Consider the following 27,046-nt stretch of genomic DNA (forward strand, 5'->3'; position numbering starts at 1 on the left):
AATCTGTGTCCATGTCCTGATCACTCACGTGACCGCGCTGACGTCGCCTCCTTGCCCGGTATCACTTTGCCAGGTTCTGGTGCTGCATATACTGCTGGATAATGCGTGTGGTGTTTAATGTGCTCCTAATTGCCAAAGTGAGCTGAGCGGCCTCCATGCTTGCCTTGGTATGGCGTCCGCACAGAAAAAAGGCGCGGAACGATTGTCTGCCGTTGCTCTGACAGAGGGAGGGGCGACTGACGACACGGCTTACAGGGTTGGCTTCAGGGAGCTAAAATCAACAAAGGGGGTGTCTTTACATCAAGGAGTATTTCAGGCAGGACTTCACGGAGGATTCCAATAAGAAATGGTGCACCTAAGTTATCGTTCTTATTGGAACAAGGAGGTTAGTCTGACCTCTGATTGATACATGGCTAGATTTACCTCGCTGCACCTTCTCTGTGAGTGACTGCAGTGTGACCTAGAGGAATGAGTCCCCTAGACAGGGGAGGAGGCAAATGAGTACAAAACAAATCTGGTCTATTTCTTGTTTTGATCCACTCCATCTATCTTTTACATCTTTGGCTGGCAGCAGACGGTGCAGAAGGACTGCATGCCATCCACATGTCATGGCTGCTCGGCAGAAGATGGTACAGTACGACTGCTAGCAGTCCGTATCGCCTGCCCACTCACCATAAGACGGTTCAATAGGACTGACTGCAGGACTAAAGAGAATGACCTGGTCAAGTCACTCCAAATTTAGTCCCTGCGCCCATGTCTGCCCAGGCGCTCCCAGCCGACGTGGCCAGGAGCACCTCAGACATGACGATGACGGCTACCAGTCATACTGTACCGTCTTCTGCCACAAGGCAAGGGGTTGCTGCTACTGTGTAGCAATGCCGTACCGCGTCTGCCAGCACCCAGGAGACATAGGGTGACGGTTACCTGAGTGGGCTCCATGCTTGCAGTGGTATGGCGTCTGCACAGGTAACTCAGGAAAAAAGGTGCGAAACGATTGTCTGCCCTTGCTTTCACGGAGGGAGGGAGGGAACGGGGGCCTGACGATATGTACCCAGAACCACCCACGACAATGTTTTAGCCCCATCAGGCATTGGGATCTCAACCCAGAATTCCAATGGGCAGCGGAGACTGCGGGAACTGTGGGATAGCTACCCACAGTGCAACGCTCCGGAAGTCGACCCTAGCCTCGGTACTGTGGAAGCACTCCACCGAGTTAATGCACTTAATGCACTTAGAGCATTTTCTGTGGGGACACACACACTCGAATATATAAAACCGATTTCTAAAAAACCGACTTCTATAAATTCGACCTTATTCCGTAGTGTAGACATACCCTAAGGTGCCACAAGTACTCCTTTTCTTTAGACAAATTAGAGGATTGGGCCAAAAGAAATCTGATGAGGTTCAACTAGGACAAGTGCAGAGTCCTGCACTTAGGATGGAAGAATCCCATGAACCGCTACAGGCTGGGGACTGACTGGCTAAGCAGCAGTTCTGCAGAAAAGGACCTGGGGATTACAGTGGACAAGAAGCTGGATATGAGTCAGCAGTGTGCCCTTGTTGCCAAGAAGGCTAACGGCATATTGGGCTGCATTAGTAGGAGCATTGCCAGCAGATTGAGGGAAGTGATTATTCCCCTCTATTCGGCACCTGTGAAGCCACATCTGGATTATTGCATCCAGTTTTGGGTCCCCCACTACAGAAAGGATGTGGACAAATTGGAAAGAGCCCAGCGGAGGGCAATGAAAATGATCAGGGGGCTGGGGCACATGACTTACGAGGAGAGGCTAAGGGAACTGGGCTTGTTTAGTCGGCAGAAGAGAAGAGCAACGGGGGATTTGGTACCAGCCTTTAACTACCTGAAGAGGGGTTCCAAAGAGGATGGAGCTCGGCTGTTCTCAGTGGTGGCAGATGATAGAACAAGGAGTAATGGTCTCAAGTTGCAGTGGGGGAGGTCTAGGTTGGATATTAGGAAACAGTATTTCACTAGGAGGGTGGTGAAGCACTGGTATGGGTTACCTAGGGAGGTGGTGGAATTTCCATCCTCAGAGGTTTTTAAGGCCCGGCTTGACAAAGCCCTGGCTGGGATGATTTAGTTGGTGTTGGTCCTGCTTTGAGCAGGGGGTTGGACTAGATGACCTCCTGAGGTCTCTTCCAACCCTAATATTCTATGATTCTATGTAACAAAAACACTGAAAAACAATAAAGTTCACTATCTAGTTCAGAACCTTCAGATGTTTCGATTTGAGAATGTAGCAAAGGTTCAGAGTTGGGGAGGGAGAACAGTAGCCCATGGCTTATTTCCTCATTCCCAGAAAGGTTGTTTAATGGCTTTCTATTGCTTTTTCCTATCTGATTTTAAATGATTCAATTTTAATTCCATTTAAGTAACTCTCTTGCCATGGTCACTAGCACAAGTGTTGATGTAATTAATGCATCAAAGTCTCTGTGGATGAAACACAGGTCCACAATGCAAAGTTTGGATCAGAATTTGAACTTTCCCTTAGTTTTGTGTGTTCAAATCTGGGGTTTGCTTGCGGCCCATCTCTAGTGTGATGGATTTAGAATGTGGTTGTTACGCGTTGGATCACAGAAACCCCCTTGGGGCTGCCAAGACTACTTCTTCCCCTGCCTTCCCTGCCAGTTTGGGACTCCAGAACCCTACCTGGTTGTGCCAGACATGCTTCCCCCTTTCCCTCAGGTTGGGCTTCCTTCCAGCTACAGAGTCCTTGGGGTCTGTTCCCACCGCAGCGGTCACCAGGACCCCAACTTCCACCTTCGGGACACATGTCTGTGTGCACCCCAGGGCAGGCCCTGTCCCCTGCTGACCTGCAACTTCCTTGCAGTCAGCAGCTGGGGTGGCCTTCCTGCTACAAGGAGGAACATTCCCCTCCCCCGGGCAGATGATTATGGGGCAGGAACTAAAGGGAGCGGGAAAGAATCCCCTAATTATCCTTCATGTGGGAACAAATGATACGGCTAGATTCTCGTTGGAAAGTATTAAGGGAGACTATGCTAGGCTGGGGAGGACGCTTAAGGAAATTGAGGCTCAGGTGATCTTTAGTGGGATTCTGCCTGTTCCTAGAGAAGGGCAACAAAGGTGGGACAAGATTATGACTATCAATAGATGGCTTAGGCAGTGGTGCTATAAGGAGGGCTTTGGGATGTATGGCCATTGGGAGGCATTCATGGATAGAGGACAGTTCTCTCGGGATGGACTTCATCTGAGTAGGGAAGGAAATAGACTTCTAGGATGGAGGCTGGCACAACTGATTAAGAGAGCTTTAAACAAGGAATTTGGGGGAGATGGTTGGGAGATGTCCAGGTAATCTCCACGCCAGAATTTAGCATAGAGTGGAAAGAAAATGAAGTAAGAGTGGATACAGCTGTAGGTAGGAGGAAGGGCAGTGTAGATACAAGTCTAATAGGTTATACTGGTAGTAAAATAACCATGCCTAATAGGGTACAGAATGTGAGTGAGGCCAAACAGCAAAAATTAAGATGTTTGTACACTAATGCAAGGAGCCTAGGTAACAAAATGGAGGAACTAGAGTTACTGGTGCAGGAAGTGAAACCAGATATTATAGGTATAACAGAGACCTGGTGGAATAGTAGTCATGACTGGGCTACAGGTATTGAAGGGTATGTGCTGTTTAGGAAAGACCGAAATAAAGGTAAAGGTGGTGGAGTAGCACTGTATATCAATGATGAGATAGAATGTAAAGAAATAAGAAGCGATGAAATGGATATGACTGAGTCTGTCTGGGTAACAATTAAATTGGGGAAGAAAACTATTAGAGCCTCCCCTGGGATAGTGCTTGGGGTGTGCTATAGACCGCCGGGATCTAATTTGGATATGGATAGAGCCCTTTTTAATGTTTTTAATAAAGTAAATACTAATGGAAACTGTGTGATCATGGGAGACTTTAACTTCCCAGATATAGACTGGAGGACGAGTGCTAGTAATAATAATAGGGCTCAGATTTTCCTAGATGCGATAGCTGATGGATTCCTTCAGCAAGTAGTTGCTGAACCGACTAGAGGGGATGCCATTTTAGATTTGGTCTTGGTGAGTAATGAGGACCTCATAGAGGAAATGGTTGTAGGGGATAATCTTGGCTCAAGTGATCATGAGCTAATTCAGTTCAAACTGAATGGAAGGATTAACAAAAATAAATCTGCAACTAGGGTTTTTGATTTCAAAAGGGCTGACTTTCAAAAATTAAGGAAATTAGTTAGGGAAGTGGATTGGACTGAAGAATTTATGGGTTTAAAGGTAGAGGAGGCCTGGGATTATTTTAAATTAAAGCTGCAGAAGCTATCGGAAGCCTGCATCCCAAGAAAGGGGAAAAAATTCATAGGCAGGAGTTGTAGACCAAGCTGGATGAGCAAGCACCTTAGAGAGGTAATTAAGAAAAAGCAGAAAGCATATAGGGAGTGGAAGAAGGGAGGGATCAGTAAGGAAAGCTACCTTATTGAGGTCAGAATATGTAGGGATAAAGTGAGACAGGCTAAAAGTCAAGTAGAGTTGGACCTTGCAAAGGGAATTAAAACCAATAGTAAAAGGTTCTATAGTCATATAAATAGGAAGAAAACAAAGAAAGAAGAAGTGGGACCGCTAAAAACTGAGGATGGAGTGGAGGTCAAGGATAATCTAGGCATGGCCCAATATCTAAACAAATACTTTGCCTCAGTCTTTAATAAGACTAAAGAGGATCTTAGGGATAATGGTAGCATGATAAATGGGAATGAGGATATGGAGGTAGACATCACCATATCTGAGGTAGAAGCGAAACTCAAACAGCTTAATGGGACTAAATCGGGGAGCCCAGATAATCTTCATCCAAGAATATTAAAAGAATTGGCACAAGAAATTGCAAGCCCATTAGCAAGAATTTTTAATGAATCTGTAAACTTAGGGGTTGTACCGTATGATTGGAGAATTGCTAACATAGTTCCTATTTTTAAGAAAGGGAAAAAAAGTGATCCAAGTAATTATAGGCCTGTTAGTTTGACATCTGTAGTATGCAAGGTCTTGGAAAAAATTTTGAAGGAGAAGGTAGTTAAGGACATTGAAGTCAATGGTAAATGGGACAAAATACAACATGGTTTTACAAAAGGTAGATCGTGCCAAACCAACCTGATCTCCTTCTTTGAGAGAGTAACAGATTTTTTAGATAAAGGAAATGCAGTGGATCTAATTTACTTAGATTTTAGTAAGGCATTTGATACTGTGCCACATGGGGAATTATTAGTTAAATTGGATAAGATGGGCATCAATAGGAAAATTGAAAGGTGGATAGGGAATTGGTTAAAGGGGAGACTACAACGGGTCCTACTGAAAGGTGAACTGTCAAGTTGGAGGGAGGTTACCAGTGGAGTTCCTCAAGGATCAGTTTTGGGACCAATCTTATTTAATCTTTTTATTACTGACCTGGGCACAAAAAGTGGGAGTGTGCTAATAAAGTTTGCAGATGATACAAAGCTGGGAGGTATTGCTAATTTAGAGAAGGACAGGGATACCCTACAGGAGGATCTGGATGACCTTGTAAACCTGAGTAATAGGAATAGGATGAAATTTAATAGTGAGAAGTGTAAGGTCATGCATTTAGGGATTAATAACAAGAATTTTAGTTATAAGCTAGGGACACATCAACTAGAAGTAACGGAGGAGGAAAAGGACCTTGGAGTATTGGTTGATCATAGGATGACTATGAGCTGCCAATGTGATATGGCTGTGAAAAAAGCTAATGTTGTCTTGGGATGCATCAGGAGAGGTATTTCCAGTAGGGATAAGGAGGTTTTAGTACCGTTATATAAGGCACTGGTGAGACCTCACCTGGAATACTGTGTGCAGTTCTGGTCTCCCATGTTTAAGAAGGATGAATTCAAACTGGAACAGGTACAGAGAAGGGCTACTAGGATGATCCGAGGAATGGAAAACTTGTCTTATGAAAGGAGACTTAGGGAGCTTGGCTTGTTTAGCCTAACTAAAAGAAGGTTGAGGGGAGATATGATTGCTCTCTATAAATATATCAGAGGGATAAATACCAGAGAGGGAGAGGAATTATTTAAACTCAGTACCAATGTGGACACAAGAACAAATGGATATAAACTGGCCACTAGGAAATTTAGATTAGAAATTAGACGAAGGTTTCTAACCATCAGAGGAGTGAAGTTTTGGAATAGCCTTCCGAGGGAAGTAGTGGGGGCAAAAGATCTATCTTGCTTTAAGATTAAACTCGATAAGTTTATGGAGGAGATGGTATGATGGGATAACATGGTTTTGGTAATTAAATATTCATGGTAAATAAGCCCAATGGCCTGTGATGGGTTTTTAGATGGGGTAAGATCCAAGTTACCCGGGAAAGAATTTTCTGTAGTATCTGGCTGATGAATCTTGCCCATATGCTCAGGGTTTAGCTGATCGCCATATTTGGGGTCGGGAAGGAATTTTCCTCCAGGGCAGATTGGAAGGCCCTGGAGGTTTTTCGCCTTCCTCTGTAGCATGGGGCACGGGTCACTTGCTGGAGGATTCTCTGCTCCTTGAGGTCTTCAAACTACAATTTGAGGACTTCAATAGCACAGATATAGGTGTGAGGTCTTTTTTAGGAGTGGTGGGTGAAATTCTGTGGCCTGCATTGTGCAGGAGGTCAGACTAGATGATCATAATGGTCCCTTCTGGCCTAAATATCTATGAATCTATGAATCTATGACTTCGTCCAGCCCTTCCCTCTGGAACTTGCCTTGACCCCCGGGGCTACAGGAACTGGTTACAACCATCCCTGCCCCCAAAGCTGCATTCTTTACTGCTACAGAGGAGTTTAAGAGACACCTTTCTAGTCCCCCAGCCGTCCATGCGACGTCACCCCCACCCCCCACCCCCACCCCCCCGTCTCCGGGGCTGTTAGCACAAGATTCCTTCTCACTGCTAACCAACCCTGGGACAGATTCTGCCACATTAAAGAAATCATTCCCCAGTAGAAATGGTGCAAAATTGTGTGCCACTGTTGCAACAGTCAGTTCAGCCTGCAAATCACTAGTTTGTATATGTACTTTAGCTAAAGGTGCAAGGGCTTTGTAACCTCCCACCAGTTCTAATTCTGCCATTTTCCCTGGCAACAAATCCTCCTCATGGATCCTGACCACAGAAATCTCAGCACCCGTATCTCTCAATCCAACAAGTACTTTTCCATTAAGTTTAACAGCATGCATATGCTCACTGCTTGGTTGTGTGGAAGCAACCGTTACAAATCCTGTGTGGAAAGAGACAGCAGCCGGGCTCTGAGAAGCAGCAGCTTCATGTGTTACCTGTGATCCTTTTGCCTGTTCTCTCTTAGCAAAGGGCAATTATTCCTCAGGTGCACAGTGGACTTACAATGAGAGCACCTCTGGGGCTCCTCTGCATGTACAGGAGATTTGGGACCGGTAATAGGGGAACAGGGAGGTGAACACCCAGCCTCCTTTTTCCCAGGAGTAAAACGGTGATTTTGCTTTCCCCCAACCCTGCACTCCTCTGCCAGTGGTTTATGTTTAATTGTAGCTTTTGCTTGCCTACAAGAGTCTGCAAACCCAGCTAATTCATCCACTGCATTCACCTTTTTGCCCCACAAATACTGTTTTACATCATCACTGCACATATTCAGGAATTATTCCTGAGTTAACCAAATCACACATTCCTTCAAAGCTTGTAATGCCTTTCCCCCTCACCCACGTATCTACCAAATCTCTCATTTCATTTACATAAGCCACATTACTCAGTCCAGATCCCCTCTTAAGACTTCTGAATTTAACCCTGTAGGTTTCAGGTGTAACCTGAAACTGTTTCAAAACCAGTTCCTTAAATTTACCATAGTTTGAAGCATCATCAATAGGCATCTTATTGAATATGTCCAGAGCTCTGCCAGTCAATTTTGCTATCAATGTGGTCATCTTTTGATCTTCAGGGATTGCATGGAGGGTGCACAGTCTCTCAAAGGTGATGAAATATTCAGCAATATCATTGGATTCATCATATTGTGGACATAGTCTCTCCCATATGTGGATTTTTGGGGAAGTGGAGCCAGCAGCTGGAGGGTTTTGTCTCTTCAACACCATAACAGCCAGTTCATGCTTCTGGGACTCAATCTGGCCCTGTATTTCTCTGTCTCTTAACTCCAGGTCTCTTTTGTGAGCAGCCTCCTTTCTGGCTGCCTCTGCCTCCATAGCTCTCTTGTAGGCAGCCTCCTCCCTGGCTGTTTCTGTATTAAATTCCATTTGTTTTAATTCCATCAGTCTTTTATGTTCATTTTCTTTCTCAGCCATTTGCAACCTGTGCAATTCTAGCTTTTTTTGATCCTTACTCTCACTCATGTTGCTGATTTTCCTGCCTCTATTCTCTTCCCCAAAATAAGCAAACAGAAAATAACAAATCAGTAACCACTTTGTTCTCCAGCCACCACATCTAAAACTCACTTAAAATCACTACCAGTATCTCAAAACAATCAGCTGTGCACAGATCCTGCTCGACTATGCCACTGTGATGGGTTGGATCACAGAAACCCCCTTGGGGGCTGCCAACTGATGTGCCAAGACTACTTCTTCCCCTGACTTCCCTGCTAATTTGGGACTCCAGAACCCTGCCTGGTTGTGCCAGACATGCTTGCCAGCTACAAACACAGACCCAGGTCTGAATCACGTCCCACAAACTTCAGGCTTAAATGAAAGCAGCTTAAGAAGTGTTCTTGTCTCTAATACTCAGATGCCCAGCTCACAATGAGGTCCAAACCCCAAATAAATCCATTTTACCCTGTATAAAGCTAATACAGGGTAAACTCATAAATTGTTTGCCCTCTCTAACACTGATAGAGAGATATGCATAGCTGTTTGCCCCCCCGCCCCAGGTATTAATACATACTCTGGGTTAATTAATAAATAAAAAGTGATTTTATTAAATACAAAAAGTAGGATTTAAGTGGTTCCAAGTAATAACAGACAGAACAAAGTGAATTACCAAGCAAAATAAAATAAAACACGCAAGCCTATCACTAATACAGTAAGAAGCTGAATACAGATAAAACCTCACCCTCAGAGATGTTCCAGTAGGCTTCTTTTACAGATTATTCTCCTTCTAGTCTGGGTCCAGCAATCACTCACACCCCCCGTAGTCACTGTCCTTTGTCCCAGTTTCTTACAGGTATCCTTTTGGAGTGGAGAGGCTAACTCTTGACCCAGCTGAAGACCGAATGGAGAGATCTCCCAGGGGCTTAAATAGACTTTCTCTTGTGGGTGGAGACCCCCTCCTCTCTCCTATGCAAAGTCCAGCTCCAAGATGGAGTTTTGGAGTAACATGGGCAAGTCAGATGTCCATGCATGACTGAGTTCCTTACCAGCCAGGCCACATTCCTGGGAAAGCTCAGATGTGGATTGGCATCTCCAAGTTCTTTGTTGGCTTAAGTGTTTCTTCCATGCTGCATTTCATTTTTTACAAGCAGCAGCCATTGCCCACATGCTATCTTGAATGTCTCCAGGAAGACTTCTTATGTGGATTGGAGTCTTCCAAGATCCATTGTTCGTTTAGTGTTTCTTGATTGGGCACGTAATTTTCACATTCTTTTTTCAAGAAGCTGACCAAATGCTTTACTAAGGCTACTTAAAATCAAGCAAGTACACAGCTAATATTCATAACTTTGAGTACAAAAATGACACATGCATACAAATAGGATGAATATATTCAGTAGATCATAACCTTTACAGAGATGTGTTACATGGCATATGTAGCATAAAACATATTCCAGTTATGTCATATATACATTCATAAGCCTATTCCCATAAAGCCTTATGGCGTGCAACGTCACAGTGGTTATAGTCAAAAAAGTGGTTCTCTGTGGGGGAGGCTCAAAAATTTATCCTCACACACAATTTCCAGCTCACACTGATATAGTGTACAAGACTCAATCCTTTTCTCCTAACTCACCAGCATCGCAAAGCTCACCTTGGATTTGAAAACCTCTGCCATGAGCACTCGGAATAATTAGAGAGGGGCCACAACCAAACACTCTATAGTTTGGAGGTGCTCTACAGAACTCCAAATTTCACAGCTAACCCCTATCTCCATATTGGGCTGATCACAATCCTAGCATCTCCATATCCTCATGTTCCCCCATACCCTGCCTCCCTCCTCCCACCCACCCCCATGTAAGTGTTGGGAAATTCACAATCTAAACCTAGATTTAGATAGAAAATCTGCAGCTTCAAACCCAGCTCTACCAGTAAAAATATTTCTGCCATAGGAACTTAGCTTGTAAGTCCATCAGTGATACATGAGGCAGAATCCATTCTGGCTTGCAAATCCCATACCTTAATGGGCTCTGCAGGGCAAACAGGAATAATAATTAGACATAAGCCTAAAATACAAAGTGGGAATCCAAACACCCCCAAAGACATATGGAAAATAGACTCACCATTTTGATTAGAGGGTTGGGGCAAAATTATGATCCAGATCGAAATACCTCCACAAGTCAGACGTGTTTGTACCTGCAGTTTGGGTATGAGCCTATGTGACATCACTACACTGGCAAGAATTTTTTATGCCTATAAGCCCTGGTCTACACTAGGACTTTAAGTCGAATTTAGCAGCGTTAAATCGATGTAAACCTGCACCCGTCCACACGATGAAGCCTTTTATTTCGACTTAAAGGGCTCTTAAAATCAATTTCCTTACTCCACCCCTGACAAGTGGATTAGCGCTTAAATCGGCCTTGCCGGGTCGAATTTGGGGTACTGTGGACACAATTCGACGGTATTGGCCTCCGGGAGCTATCCCAGAGTGCTCCATTGTGACTGCTCTGGACAGCACTCTCAACTCAGATACACGGTTGTTTGCCGTTGCTCTGACGCAGGGAGGGGCGACTGACAACACGGCTTACAGGGTTGGCTTACAGGGAGTTAAAATCAACAAAGGGGGTGGCTTTACATCAAGGAGTATTTCAGGCAGGACTTCATGGAGGGTTCCAATAAGAAATGGTGCACCTAAGTTATTGTTCTTATTGGAACAAGGAGGTTAGTCTGGCTTCTGATTGATACATGGCTAAATTTACCTTGCTGCACCTTCTCTGTGAGTGACTGCAGTGTGACCTAGAGGAATGAGTCCCCTAGACGGGGGGCGGGGGTTTGCAAATGAGTACAAAACAAATCTGGTCTATTTCTTGTTTTGATCCACTCCATCTATCTTTTACATCTTTGGCTGGCAGCAGACGGTGCAGAAGGACTGCATGCCATCCACATCTCATGGCTGCTCGGCAGAAGATGGTACAATAGGACTGCTAGCCATCCTCATCTCTTGCCTGCCCGGCAGTGGATGATGCAATAGGACTGCTAGCAATCTGTATCACCTGCCTGCTCACCATAAAATGGTTCAATAGGACTGACTGCAGGACTAAAGAGAATGACCTGATCAAGTCACTCCAAATTTAGTCCCTGCGCCCATGTCTGCCCAGGTGCTCCTGATCGACCTCACACAGGCAACCAGGAGCACCTCGGACATGATGATGACGGCTACCAGTCCTATTGCACCGTCTGCTGCCACAAGGCAATGGGTTGCTGCTGCTGTGTAGCAATGCAGTACTGCGTCTGCCAGCACCCAGGAGACATACGGTGACAGTGAGCTGAGGGGGCTCCATGCTTGCCGTGGTATGGCATCTGCACAGGTAACTCAGGAAAAAAGGCGCGAAACGATTGTCTGCCCTTGCTTTCACGGAGGGAGGGAGGGAACGGGTGCCTGACGATATATACTCAGAACCGCCCGCGACAATGTTTTAGCCCCATCAGGCATTGGGATCTCAACCCAGAATTCCAATGGGCAGCGGAGACTGCGGGAACTGTGGGATAGCTACCCACAGTGCAACACTCCGGAAGTCGACTCTAGCCTCGGTACTGTGGAAGCACTCCGCCGAGTTAATGCACTTACAGCATTTTCTGTGGGGACACACACTCGAACATATAAAACCGATTTCTAAAAAACCGACTTCTATAAATTCGACCTAATTTCGTAGTGTAGACATACCCTAAGACACGTGGGGTTAGGGTTAGGGTTATAGATACAGGGAATAAGAATGTTAAAGGCACTTTTCTATGTCTGCACTACTACACATTGTGGGCAATAGATCTACCTGTCAATCTATTCTCATCACTCTGTTATCTAAGCCCCTTGCATATATTATACATCCGTTTCTGCATTACTGTCACACTTCCAATTCGGTAGGTGCTACCCCATATGATGAAGCTGTCTCTGCAATCTCCCTCCTTCCCCACCTCCATGTTACTCTGAAAATCTCTTCCTCCCTCAGCTCATTTCCTGGAATTTGAGTAAAACCTTTCTCATGTTTCTGTTTTGCCTGAAGAAAAAAATTCTTCAGTGAGATGGGCAGGGACAAATGAGACAGTTATGTGGCGTATTTGTTTCAGGCTATGATTTTGTGCCTTAATTTTGTTCAGGTCAACGACAGAGTATTATGAGAGAAAGAGAATGTGTGCAGGGGTCTGTGCTTTCCCTGAAAAATATAGTAACTTCCATTGTTGAGGGAGGACACGGAAAGAGTGGAAAAGGGGAGAAAGGATAATGGAAAGACACAACATGAGGAGCGGGGAAAGATCCTGGTACCCAGGCAACATGGTGATTAGAGACAGAGAGAGTGACAGAGCAGAGAAGCAGAAGAGAAAGGGAAGAGAGAATAATAGAGAGATAAAAGGAAGAAAGAACAAAGGAAGGGAAGGACAGAGAAAGTGGAAGAAAGAAAGATAAGGAAAAAACAAAAATAGGAGAGTGAGAAGGAGGCAGCTGAGGAAAAGGAGAAACAAAGGAGGAGGGGGGTGGAAGTGGAGAGGAGTGGAGGAGTGATAATAGAGGAGAGAAAGACATGCAGAGAACGAGGATGGAAGTGAAAGAAGAATGAGAGCAAAAAGGATGCAGACAGAGTGAAAGAGCTCCTCAGCTTACAGATGAAGTGAGTCAGCAGGATCCCTAAACCCAAAGAGCATTAGCACTGCACTGACACTGCATGATGAAGGAAGGGAGCACCCAGTAACATGTCAACAAGCATGAGGTCTGCAGAAGCAGTGCGCAGGACTGGCCAGGAAACCACAATCAAAGTGAGGCCTTTCTCAGAATGATGATGCTGGCCATTTTCTGAATGCCACTCCCTGCTACAAGAGAGACGTGACATTGCCCAGAAGGTCATCTGAGGTCCTTCCTCTACCCCCTCAATTCTTCAGGCTTCTTCTTCTTTGATTGCCCTAATTGGAAAAAGCTCCTTCTCAACATCTAGGGCACAAGCCTAATTTTTCCTGATTGATGTTGTCAGGGCAACCAGGCCTAGTAGCAAAAAGAGAAGGGGAGACCTGAAAGCAGCAACCATGTATTACAGGCTGATATCTCTCCCTCTGTGTGTTGTCCCTTTTCAAACCCTCTCTCTCCCTCCTTGTCTCCCACCCTCCCCATTTATTTGCCTCCAGCAATCCATCTATCTAATCTATCTATCTATCACTTATAAAAAGTACTGCAGCATACTCCAGGATTGGTCCACACCACTCCATCTCCCAACAGCAATGCTGTAATGTTTGGGTGTAATTACTGGAGAATACTGTAATGTTATTTATATGAGGGACCCCTCTCTCTGGTATAGGTGTGGGGTTTTTGCTCTATTTCTGCTACAGCCTCTCTCTGCTTCTTTCCATATCCTTTTCTATTTGTCCCTGCCTCTTTCTTTCCCTCTTTTAATTTAAAGCGATAAGTGAAGCCCCTGTGAGTTGAAGGTGCTGATCACCAGGGCAGTAACCAGGGCGAGGCGAGCAGGGCAGCCCCCCCAGGGCACAAAGCCTCAGGGGTGGACAGAGGGGGCCAGAGGTGACGCCAGGTGGGGCTGGCCCAAGCGGCCTGGCATCACTGCTTACCCAATGTCCCGTTTTCAATTTAGGGAAATATGGTCACCCTAAAAAACGACAGGAAAAAAAAAAGGTAGTCAGCACAAATATGCTTGCTTGCCCCAGCATGCCTAAAATGCCTAGTTACGGGTCTGCTGATCAGGCTATGTTCCAGTTGGTGTCAGGCTGTGAAAGGCATATGAGGGGCACAGAGGGGCTGATGGAAAGGGAGAGCTGCAGATAATGCATCTGAGGAAGGGGAAATCGGCAGTGGAAAAGGTGGCATGAGAGGATATCACAGAGATGAACGTGATAGGTTATGACAGGCGTAGGCAATAGGTAAATCATGGCAGGGTTTGCACTCCATAATTCAGTCCTCAGGATAGGAGTAGCAGGGGGACTGCTGGAAAGGATTGAGGGGCCTTGTCAAAGCTGTGTGTGGAATCTATGTCTGGAATAGCAGGGGAGCTGCAAGGCACAAGGGAGGGGCATTGGGAGAGCTGTTTGTGGTGTGGGTTTATGCTTACACATCAGTTGCTTCTTCTCTCCTTGGACATTGGATGGTAACAACCTGGCAAATTATGTTCATTTAAAAAAGCCATGGAGCCAAAGAGAGAATGAGCAGTGCTAGGGGATAACTTTTAATAAGGGACTGTTTCTCCAGGTTTCTGATCCAGACTGGGGCTTCACTGAAATGCAAAGATACCAATTCCAGGGCTTCCTGCCTGGTTGGTTTGGGGTTCCAATAGGGGAGCTGTGGGGAGGAGAACAGAGAAGAGGCCCAGGAGTCCAGGTCCATAAGAACTGAATTCTCCTCTGACTGCCCTGAAGGTGGGGCACTCCAGCACAAGGCAGGGTGCCACTGGGGAACGTGCAATATGTGACTTCTCTCTCCTCTACAAGTTAGTCAGAAATTCACTAGAAAAATATATTATTGGGAAGGAAAACACATGAGCCTGTGGTTTCCTGTGTGGTTTTCTGTGTGTTTCTGTTAAAAGGCACTGAAGAAGCTCTGTCTCGTATGTGCAGGGGGCATGGGGCCAGCAAGACACAGGATGGTGGCAAGCGAGCTGGAAATTGCTCTCACACATATAAAGACATATACCCACTCAGACAAACTTACACCTACACACTCACACAGGCATGCCTATGCAGATATGCCTATTGAGATTAGGGTGACCAGACAGCAAGTGTGAAAAATCGGGATGGGGTGTGGGGGGGTAATAGAAACCTATATAAGAAAGACCTAAAAACCAGGACTGTCCCTATAAAATCGGGACATCTGGTCACCCTAATTAACATGTTCCACTCCCAGCTGCTTGGCCTGGATCCCATTGGCTTTTGCAGCAGCTGCATGGAGAGGAGAGGAGATGGGGTTGGGGGGGGGGGCAGAAGAGTGGGAGGAGTCCCATTAAGCCTACGTGATTACAGCAGCAAAAGTAATTGGAAAAAAAAAGCCTCCATCTGCCCCCCTCCCCCAGCCCTGCTCCCCTTACTATGAAGTCTAAAATTAGCTGCAGATGAGCGGATGACATCCAGAAATGGCAGGATTTCAGCTGCCCCCCTCTTCCCGTCAAGAGGTCCTGGCTCACTGCAGGTTAATAACAGCGAAGCCACTTTGAAACGTTAGAGTTTGTGACGCCCTCCCTCTGACTCCTTCCAGTAACCTCTCCCGCCCCTGGCCCTCAACAGCAGAAGGCTCCAGGGACACCCCTAGTATTATTATAGGAAGAATCAACACTGATCTGAAGGAGGCCCTCTGTGCAGCACCCTGCCCCCCCCCACCCCCCTCCACCAATGCTACCGTGAAGTGTCATCACTAAGTACTCCCCAGAGACCGAAGAAAAAGGACCCCAGGTTAATGCCACCTCTGAAGGACAGCTCCTCGAAGCACCCAACCCCCACCAGGATTGGCCCGTGGTGCCAGCACCCACCAGAGATGGGGCAGGAAGGAGCTCAGGATATTGTCTCCTTTTCAGAGGGCCCCTCTGGCACTTCTGCAGCTCCATCCTTCCCAGCCCTGTGGTGTCACCGTCAGGCATTCCGTGAGAGAGAGGGTGCAAAAGGGAGCTTGGGTAAACGTCTCCCCCAGTGCTCTGCCCCTCTAATGCTGCTGCACTCCTCGTCCTCCTGCCAAAATGCTGGCCTCTGGCATCAGCAGTGGGGTCCACCAACCCCTTCGGAGAGCGGACAGAAGGAAACTCCCCCAAAGGGATGGCCTCTCTAGCAGCGCAGCAACTCGTCCCCTCATCCTTCAGTGGGGATAAGCTCCAAACTATTGGGTGCAGAGATTCAGTTCCATTATATTCTGATGCAAGAGGTGAAGCCACGACCACAAGAATTTGGGATCACCTCATGCACCCCGGGCCAGGCATTGGCCTGTGGCAGGCTCACGACCTTTTTCTGTGTGAGGGAGCAGTTTGGATGGGGCGGGCCCTGGAAGCACAACATTTTTTGTCTCCATCTTTGGACTCCTGTGTGTCAGTGTGAGAGTGCAAGGGGGGCAAGGCAGGAGGGTGTGTACGTGCAGAGCATCAAGTGAGCTGTAGCTCACGAAAGCTTATGCTCTAATAAATTTGTTAGTCTCTAAGGTGCCATAAGTACGCCTTTTCTTTTTGCGGATACAGACTAACACGGCTGCTACTCTGAAACCTGTCTAAGCCCTCTGAGTATTTCCTCTCAGATAACAGAAATTCCTCCACCCTGCAGAAATTTGTCTCCCTCTCTTCTTTATGGAGAGAACCACACACTTTACCGTGTTTGTTTACTTTCTCTCTCTCGCTTCTCATCCATATTGCTTTTTTTTCTGCACATAGAAGTACATCTCTCTAGCTCTCCACCTAGCTCTCTCATTCCCCCCCCCCCCCCGCTTCCCCCTGGCACGGATCCAGCTCTCCTGGAATGGCTCTTCTTGCGTTCCTTTGCCTTTTTGGTCCTCTGTCCTTCACAGATCCTTTCCATTCTCATTAAATTGTGTGTGTGCCTGCCTACGGCCCTGTGGATGTGCCATTTCGCAAATGAGAGTGCACATATTATGCCCGTGTAGCTGTGTGCATATGGCTATGTGTACTTATGATTGCACATGGAGATGACGGTGTGATTATCTATCTATCTAATTATCTATCTATCTGTGTGTGTGTTTGCATGTCAGCATGCAAGTATTAGTGTGTCTGTATTTATCCAAGTGTGAATTCATGTGCATTTGTATATCCCTGTATTTGCGTGTATGCACATTCATGTCTATAAGCCTGTATTTGCATATGTGTGTGTGTACATGTCTAGATGCCTCTATTTATCTCTTTGTAAGCCTGGTCATATGTCTGTGCTGGTCTTTATGTGTGCACATGTCTATATGTCCGTATTTGTCTTAATATGTGTCTACATGTCTGTACTGGTGTATGTGTGTGTGCATATCTAGATGCCTGTGTTTTGTGTGTGGGTGTGTGTATATCTACATGCCATGCATGTGTGCATGCATTTCTATATGTGTGTATCGGTATATGTGTGCACCTATGTCTCTATGTCTGTATTTGTGTGTGTACATATTTGTGTATGTCTGTGTTTTTCTGTCTGTGTGCATGTCCATTTGTATTGATATTTCTGTGTGGGGGCGTGTGTGTCTGTGTGTGTGTGCATGGATGCATGTCTACATGACTGTATTTGTCTATTTATGGCATGTTTATATTTTATTTTTATTTATTCGTTTATAGTAGCACCTGCTTTGTGTGAATGTTTTGAGGGTCTGGGTGTTTTCCTTTGTGTATCCGGTGTACAATTTGTCCAAGGACAGTGTTCTTATGAACAAAAAGTAAGGCAAAACAATACAAATACACAGAAGCTTTTGGTACTAGTAAAGTTATTTATATTTTGGTGCGTTCTTCCCTGGGCAGGAATGAGGTCACGGAAACCAGAAAGAGCACAGCAACTGGACGGGAGAGATAAGAGTTCAGCTGACCGTGATAGGTAGCTCAACAGTATTGACTAAAGCTTCACAAGAAATCTAGTTCCTTTTCAGCAACATGTGAGAGAGAATGAATACAAGTAAACTTTAATGTCACCATAGAGAATAAGGTAGGTCACAGGTACCCCTAGCTTGGCTTTTCCCATTTGGAGGCACTGTATGCATGGTATGCTATGGGCACTATTTCATTAAAACTGTAGCACAGACCTGCGTGGAGGCTGGGGAAGGTAAAGTGAAGCATAGAGAAAGTAAGTAGCTTTATCGTTGTCACATAAAACTTTAGGGACCAAAAGAGAAGCACTGACTCTGGAAATTACAGCCTTTCAGAGGAGGAGGCACTATAAAATGTGGTATATGCCATCATGAGTCAGCAATGCCCCTCTGCCATATACGTTCGCCAAACTGGACAGTCTCTATGCAAAAGAATAAATGGACACAAATCTGACATCAAGAAGTGTAACATTCAAAAACCAGTAGGAGAGCACTTCAGTCTCCCTGGACACTCAGTAACAGACCTAAAAGTGGCCATTCTTCAAGAAAAAAACTTCAAAAACAGACTCCAATGAGAAACGGCAGAACTGGAATTAATTTGCAAACTGGACACCATCAAATTAGGCCTGAATAAAGACTGGGACTGAATGGGTCACTACAAAAAGTAGTTTTCCTTCTGCTGATACTCACACCTTCTTGTCAACTGTTAGAAATGAGCGAGGACCACCTTGCATTGGCCTCCTTAGCACTACAAAAGTAATCAACTGTTAAGAATAGGCCACTTCCGCCTTAATTGAATTGGCCTCCTTAGCACTGACCCTCCACTTGGTAAGTCAACGCCCATCTTTTCATATATATACTGCTTACTATATTTTTCACTCCATGCATCTGATGAAGTGAATTTTAGCCCATGAAAGCTTATGCCCAAATAAATTTGTTAGTCTCTAAGGTGCCACAAGGACTCCTCATTGTTTTTGCTGTTACAGAATAACATGGCTACCACTCTGAAAACTATAAAAAGTGTAGAAGGAATACTAGCTCCATGGGGAGCTCCTGACTACTGCAGACCTACCATCTTCCAGCAAAGCATGCCATCAAGAATAGTACAGTCGTGTCAGCTATGAAGAGATCACATCTACTACAGTCCCAGCCTCCTACCGCAAAAGGCTCTGTAAGGAACAGGGAGGGATCACTGGCTACAGGTAATTAAAAACTATTCCAGTCCTAGCATCTCTCAGCAGGAGAAATGCTAGGAAATAGGCCTGGGGCACAATGCACAGGGAGCACCTAGCTTCTCCACACTTCTTGTCTCCCAGCAGAGTGCTGTAGGGAACAATACAGAAGCTCTCGCTGAGTGCAGCTCCCGCCATGCCAGGCCTGGCCCCTCCCAAAAGAAACTTCTGAACACAAAAGTGCAGGAACACTGGCTGCATTAGTGTCTCCCAGCAACCTCCAGTAAGAGTTGCTCTATGCAGCTCTGGCTGTTCAGAGCTCAAAGCTCCTGTCCCAGCAGGAGGTTCAGTTGGGAACAGTGCAGGAGAACTGGCTATGAGTTCGGAACCTCCTTCAGTAGCATAGATAGAGAGATATTTTAAAGGTTAAATTATTTTGAAGGTTTAAATTATTAAAGGTTTAAATAGAGAAGGAACAGGTTAAAGAATATTTAGATAAATTAGATGTATTCAAGTTAGCAGGATCTGATTAAATTCAATTTAGGGTATTTAAGGATCTAACTGAAGCAATCTCAGAACCTTAGTGATTAACTTTGAGAATAGAGGACACGTGAGGTCCTAGAGGACTGGAAAAGAGCAAACACAGTACCTATCTGTAGAAATGGGAACAAAGAGGATCTGGAGAATTACAGACAGCCTAACTTTGATACCTGAAAAAATTCTGGAATAAATCATTAAACAATGGATGTGTAACTACGTAGTGGATAATAGAGTGATAAGCAATACCCAACATGGATTAGTGAAGAACAAATTAGTGTAGCACAGCTACAGACTAGGGACCGAATGGCTAGGCAGCAGTTCTGCGGAAAAGGACCTAGGGGTGACAGTGGACGAGAAGCTGGATATGAGTCAGCAGTGTGCCCTTGTTGCCAAGAAGGCCAATGGCATTTTGGGATGTATAAGTAGGGGCATAGCGAGCAGATCGAGGGACGTGATCGTTCCCCTCTATTCGACATTGGTGAGGCCTCATCTGGAGTACTGTGTCCAGTTTTGGGCCCCACACTTCAAGAAGGATGTGGATAAATTGGAGAGAGTCCAGCGAAGGGCAACAAAAATGATTAGGGGACTGGAACACATGAGTTATGAGGAGAGGCTGAGGGAGCTGGGATTGTTTAGCCTGCAGAAGAGAAGAATGAGGGGGGATTTGATAGCTGCTTTCAACTACCTGAAAGGGGGTTCCAAAGAGGATGGCTCTAGACTGTTCTCAATGGTAGCAGATGACAGAACGAGGAGTAATGGTCTCAAGTTGCAGTGGGGGAGGTTTAGATTGGATATTAGGAAAAACTTTTTCACTAAGAGGGTGGTGAAACACTGGAATGCGTTACCTAGGGAGGTGGTAGAATCTCCTTCCTTAGAGGTTTTTAAGGTCAGGCTTGACAAAGCCCTGGCTGGGATGATTTAACTGGGAATTGGTCCTGCTTTGAGCAGGGGGTTGGACTAGATGACCTTCTGGGGTCCCTTCCAACCCTGATATTCTATGATTCTATGATTCTATGAAATTAAGCAAGACCAACCTAATTTCCTTCTTTGGCAGGGTTACTGGCCTAGTGGATAGGGGAAAGCTGTCGACATGATATATCTTGATTTCAGTAAGGTTTTTGACACAATTCCACATGACATTCTCATAAGTAAACTAGGAAATGTGGTCTAGATGAAATTACTCTATGATGGATGCAAAACCGTATTCAAAGAATAATTATCAATGGTTTGCTGTCAAACTGGGAAGGCGTATCTAATGATGTCCTGCAGGGGTCAGTCCTGGGTCTCCTACTCTTCAATATGTTAATTAATGTCTTGGATAATGGAGTGAAGAATACAGGCGAGTCTCATCTTATGCTGGGGTTACGTTCAGCAGTCAGCGCATAAAGCGAAATTGCGTATAGTCAAAATTACATTGAGTGTAATGGCGGGCGGAATCGCCCGCACTACAGGTACAGTATTTAAATTGTTATTTTTCTCTTTTTCTTTTTTTTTTTGCCAACCGCGCAAAGCTGAATTCACGCATGTTAAATGCGCGTAAGATGCGATGCACCTGTATACTTATAAAATCTGTGAATGACATCAAGCTGGGATGGGTAGTTAGCACTCTGGAGAACAGGATTAGAATCCAAAATGTCTTGACAAATTGGAGAGAGAAATTTGAAACTAGCAAGATGACATTCAATAAAGACAAGTGCATTTCACTTAGGAAGGAAAAGTCAAATTCAAAGCTACAAAATTGGGTAAAATTGGCTAGGTGCTAGCACTACTGAAAAGGACCTGGAGGTTATAGTGGATCACAAATTGAATATGAGTCAACAATGTGATGCAGCTTCAAAAAAGACTAATATCATTCTGGGGTGTATTAACAGCAGTGTTGTATGTAAGACCCGGAAGGTAATTGTCCTGCTGTATTCAGCACTGGTGAGGCCTCTGCTGGAGTACTGTATCCAATTCTGGGTGCCACACTTTATGAAAGATGTGGATAAATTGGAGAGAATCCAGAGGAGAACAACAAAAATCATAAAAAGGTTTAGAAAAGCTGACCTATAAGGAAAAGTTTTAAAAAACTGGATATGTATACTCCTGAGAAAAGAAAACTAACAGGGAATTTGACAGAAGTATTCAAATACGTTAAAAGCTATTACAAAAGGGATGGTGATCAATTTTTCTCCATGTCCACTGAAGGTAGGATAAGAAGTAATGGACTTAATCAGCAGCAAGGGAGATTTAAGTTAGATATTTGGAAAAAAAATTTAACAGTAAGGATAGTTAAGCACTGGAATAGGCTTTCAAGGGAGGTTGTGGAATCCCTGTCATTGGAGGTTTTTAAGAACAGGTTGGAAAAACAACTGTCAGGGATGGTCTGGGTTTACTTGCTCCGGCCTCAATGCAGGGAGCTGGACTAGATGAGCTCTTGAAGTCCCTTTCATCCCTACATTTCTATGATTCTGAATGTAAAGAAGCTCTGAAGCTGAATTCACAGAGATATTACAGGTGATGAACCAGTCTGGTGCAGACATGTTAAAACTGTGAACACACACAAGGTAGAGTTCTGGATTTGAATTTGAGCTGAGACCCTCACTTTCTGTGTGATCTTAATACAGATCTAAGTAAAGCATTTCACCTCTAGAACATCAGTTCCAATACAGCCCTAGGTCAGAGGGGAGTGGATAGCTCATGAGGTTTGGGGACTGGAATACAAAATCTTTTACCTCAGCGGCACCTTGTCCAATCCAACCCTGGACACCAGCAAGTGCAAATTAATTTCAATCTCAATTCCTTCATTAGATACTCAAATTCATTCCCATCCAATGGATGTTTGGTGGGCTCTCTCTAATAAGATGGGGGTGTCTCCATCAAGTTCTTAGTGGGACAGGTGTATATGTTGCAAAAACCACCATCACAAATGGGCATAGGTGACCATGTTGTTGTCACTCTCAGGAGAGAGGCCAAGGACTGACATGGTCCATGGAAATAGAGCTCCCCTTTTACCACTCCAGGGCAGATATGAGGTGGTGTATGTGGGTGAAGCTCTCACAACTGCTGTACCCATTTCTTTGCAGGAGGGAAGGTGCTTTGGCTGAGGACAGTGCCACTCCCCAGCTCAGTTCTGGTTTATTTTAACAGGTGGGAACCACCTGCACTTCTGCATGCACTTTGTTTGAGGGAGATTATAATCCTGTGCCAACTCTCCTGGGTAGGCCCTTATCTCTCTACAAACAAAGCAAGTGCAGGGGAACAGGGAGAAAGAAGCTGATCCCGGATGGGGAAAGTAGGGTACAGTTCCCCTTTCCCATGATACAGACAAGCAGGATGCTGCCCATTCCCTGATGCATGTTAAAATAAAGAAATGAAGGCGTAAGCTTGGGCTGAGCCGGGTTATATGACACAGTGGTTAAATGCTGGCAAATGCAGACCCGGTCCGCACTAGTGCTACCATTGGTGGAGCTGCATGCCTGTTAGCATGGCAACAGACGGAAGGAAAATTGCAGACAGAGATGGAAAGAACCACAGACGGTGTCCCACACAGTAGCGTAGTCAAGGATAAATCCGGATAAACAGGTTGCTCACTTCTCATTTGGGGAATATGATATTTGCCCCCTTCTGACCTAAGGAATAAAGCGTTTACTCACTGCTCTCTTGTGATAAGTGAATCCTGGCTGCACAACTACCACAACTGATGTGCGCATTATCTACCATCTGGTTACGCTCAGCAACAGATCTGTTGGGAAAACTGTGGCCTGTAAAAATCTGCAACGAGCCATCCCAAGCTACTGCCTGGTACTTTTGCTGACCGCTAAAAGCAGGTGACATTTATTTTTTTTACAGGTTTATGTCATTTTCTCCTATTTCATAGAAAATGAAGTGTCAGCTATCAAACAGTCTTTTGTTTTAGGGCAAGAAACAGAACGTTTCCTTGACAAGTTGGAGTTTGGTTTCTGAAGCTGAAGTTTACCCACGTCTTTTTTTACCCCTACCCCCGGTCTCACCCAGTTTGTCTGTGCAGCGCCTGCTGCTCCCGTACTTTTTGCTCGACGCGCCTTTCCCCGTCAGCCTGAGCATTTGTCCACACTAGGAGCAGCTTTCTGAAAAGTGCAGAGTCGCTAAATATGTTTTAAAACCCCCTGGGTAGGCAGCACAAGCTGTGGGTTTGCCATGTTTGCTGGGTCACGGTGACCCCTTGCAAGGTGCTTTGTGGTCACCCCCCCACGTGTTAAGGCAAGTGAAAGCTACAACTTGCCCTCTCCACACCATAGTTTTAAAACATTACCTATAAAATTGTTAAAAATCACCTCATGTAGACAAGTGCAGTCTTTCCCTACCCAACTCTCCTGTTCTCTGCTTCCCTTCTGTTCTCTAGCCTTCTTCTCTTCCCTCCGTCCCACCTTTCTCTCCACCTGATTTTCTCTGTCATTCCCTCTGTTCTCTCTCTCCCCAAAAGTCTCCCTCTACCTCTCTGTGCTCTTTTCACCTGCCTCTTTCTATATCTTCGTATCAGATACTGATTCTCTCTCCCCATCAGCCTCACTCTCCCTTCTCCTCCCCATCATTTTATCAGTATCTCTAGACCTAATCCCTCAAGCTTGCCCAGGAGCTGTGGAGGGAGGATGTCCCAAGGTTACAGAGGGGTTAAGAGGAGGGGGTTAAAGGGGAGAGAATGGGGTGCTGCCCTTAGTTGTCCTTTGGACTTGTTCTTCTCCTGATGGTGTGACAGTAGCTGGCAGGGGGAAATGGAGCTTTGAGGCTGTGTGCAAGCACACACATCCTCAGCAGCACAAGGACAGCATTCTTGCTGCAGCCCGCAGCAAGCTGCAGCCCTGGGGGAGGGGAAGCATGCGAGGTAAAGGAAACTCAGAACAAGGCAGAGAGATTTAGTGCCACACGTGGATCTCAGAGGAGGATGGAGATTTGAGTGGAATCGATGTGGTGAATTATCGCTTCTTATTAAATGACAAAAAGAATGTGCAACTCATTCTGCTTCATTGCTTCCATTTGCCATCTCTCTGCTAAGGCACCTCAATCCTGCCCTGCAATACACCCTGCTAGTCCTATCTTGGGTGTCCTCAAAGCTCTGCAGATGCCCCTGAGTCATGACCAGAAGTCCGTCCCCGCTGATATTCCACTTCTGCCCTCAATCCCCCTCCCAAGCTGTACCAATGCTTCTTCCATCCTCCCCTGCAGCCCCCTGATATTCTATTTCCACAGCTCTGCCAATGCCCCTCACTCCTGCCATGTAGCCCCCTGCTATTACAATCCTGGGCTCCCCACACCGAGAGTACTAAAGTATCAGTCATTTCAACAAGGTCAATTAGAGAGACCTTGCTGAGGAAGTGACAGGGGAGCCAGTCCTTGTGCAGCGAAGAAGCTGTGGCGAGGGAGACCAGACAACAAAATGAGATTTTGCAATGATAACAACATAGTCAAGAGCAGGAGGGGGAAGGAGAATGAAATTGGTAAGACTGGAACATCCTTTCCCAACCACAAGGACCAGATGTCCCGTTGGGGTGGAGGTGGGGAGGTAATTTTTGTCAGCCCTTCTGTCAAAAACAAAATAGTAAAATGTAGGGAATAAAAATGGAGGAGATGCAGAAACCCGCTCTTTCTGCCCCCCAGCACAAGTGATTAAGGAAGCTGGAAAGACAGATGTAAGGGGGCTGGCTAAAGGAGTTAAATCTGTACAGCGTGGCTAAGTGACAAGTGGGGCAGACAGGATAACTGCAGCCAGGTCTCCCAGCTGCAAAGCAGGGAACATAGCAGCTCTGAGAGCCTTAACTCAAGCCAGGGCTTCAGGGGCTGATAAGAATATGGAGGGTGGGAGGAAGTAAAACTGTTTGTGGAGCCCCAGGATTTACTGTTTGACTTCCCCCCATCACACTTTTATGCTCCCTCCCCCATTACTACAGCATCTGAGCACCTCACAATCTTTAATATATGTTGCCTCACAACACCCCTGTTAACTAGAGCAGGGCTATTATCCCCATTGTACAAATAAGTAACTGAGGCCCAGAGAGGCTAAGTGATTTGCCCAATGACACACAGGAAAACTGAGGTAGAGCACTGAATTGAACCCAGGTTTCCCCAAGTCACAGGCTTGCACTGTAACCATTGGACCATCCTTTCTCTCTTTCTGCTGTTCACCTGCTCTCTTTGCAGATCTCCCTCACTTGAGCAGGCAGTGACTGGGAGGGAGACGCTGGAAACAAAGGGAGAGAGACTGAAGGGAAAAAAGAATGAGGGAAGGAGAAACATACAAAGAGGCAGGGACAGAAAGAACAGCAAGAGTAAATGAAATAGAAAAAAGGGGAGACAAGTTAAGAGATGCTGAAAAAGAAGAAATGAACAAGGGAGAGAGCAAAGAAAGATGTGTGGGAAAGAAAGAATGAAAAAGAGATGGAGAAAAATAAGATCAGTACTGAAGAGATAGAAAAGAAGAGAGAGAAGGAGAGCTGATGTAGAAACGCCCCTGTTGCAATTGATGAGATCTGCCCCACTTCCTGGAAGTGGCTTGTGGGTTCTCTCTTCTCCCTCAACAAGAGTTGCTCAAGAGTGTTAGCTGGAACCTTGAGAAGGATGCTCAAGCAGCCACTGAAGGAAGTGAAGCAGTGCTTCAAGGAGGGGGAGAAGAATGTGTACTCTCTGGTCTTTTTTATCTCTAACTTCTGTGACGTTTATTTACAAACCTTCAGAAAGTCTCTGTTACCAGTCCCAAAACTCCTCTGAAGAACATTGGGAAGTATCACTTGGGTGTATAACACCAAAAGATTCCCTGATGTTCTCTGCATGTTTTCTGTCCAGAATATCAGGTCCACAACAGACAATGTCTGCAACCACCCTCAGATATAGGATCCACAGCCTATGCCATGCCAAGAGGACAAGTTTCATTGGGCATTTGAGCACATTAATCATGCAGAGGTTCTTCATGGGACAGACAAGTGGCTTCTACAGATATTTAGACATATCCTGATGGACACCTGCTTCAATCTCTCAGAAGAGTCATTCTGTCAGGATGACCAGACATGAAGAATCATAGAAGTGTAGGACTGGAAGGGATCTCGAGAGGCCATCTAGTCTAGTCCCCTGCACTCAGGGTGGGACTACATAATAACTAGACCATTCCTGGCAGCTGTTTGTCTAACCAGTTCTTTAAAACCCCCTTTCATCTAGTCCTGTCCCCTGCACGCAAGGCAGGACTACCCAACCTATTCTTAAAAACCTTTGCAAATAGATTGCTTGATTATTTGCTCCATTATCTTTCTGTGTATTGAAGTTAAGCTGACTGGTCTGTAATTCTTTGGGTTGTCCTTATTCCCTTTTTATAGATCGGCACTATATTTGCCCTCTTCCAGTCCTCTGAAATCTTTCCCATCTTCCATGACTTTTCAAAGATAGTCACTAATGGCTCAGATATCTCCTCAGTGAGCTCCTTGAGTATTCTAGGATGTATTTCATCAGGTCCTGCTGACTTGAAGACGTCTAATTT

The 27,046-nt window shown here is 45.4% G+C and overlaps 1 long non-coding RNA gene across 2 annotated transcripts in view; it reads left to right on the forward strand.

The window, feature by feature from the left end:
• Window positions 1-17,316: 17,316 nt before the first annotated feature.
• Window positions 17,317-27,046, forward strand: part of LOC140899029 (uncharacterized) — a 31,958-nt gene continuing 22,228 nt past the window's right edge. The window contains exons 1-2 of one of the 2 annotated variants that reach the window (XR_012155200.1): window positions 17,317-18,679; window positions 18,838-19,053. This is a non-coding gene — a long non-coding RNA (uncharacterized lncRNA). The remainder of the gene's footprint in view (window positions 18,680-18,837; window positions 19,054-27,046) is intronic. The other variant, XR_012155199.1, reaches the window with a different exon arrangement.

Source organism: Lepidochelys kempii, chromosome 1, assembly GCF_965140265.1.
Source record: "Lepidochelys kempii isolate rLepKem1 chromosome 1, rLepKem1.hap2, whole genome shotgun sequence".
Taxonomy (NCBI): domain Eukaryota; kingdom Metazoa; phylum Chordata; order Testudines; family Cheloniidae; genus Lepidochelys; species Lepidochelys kempii.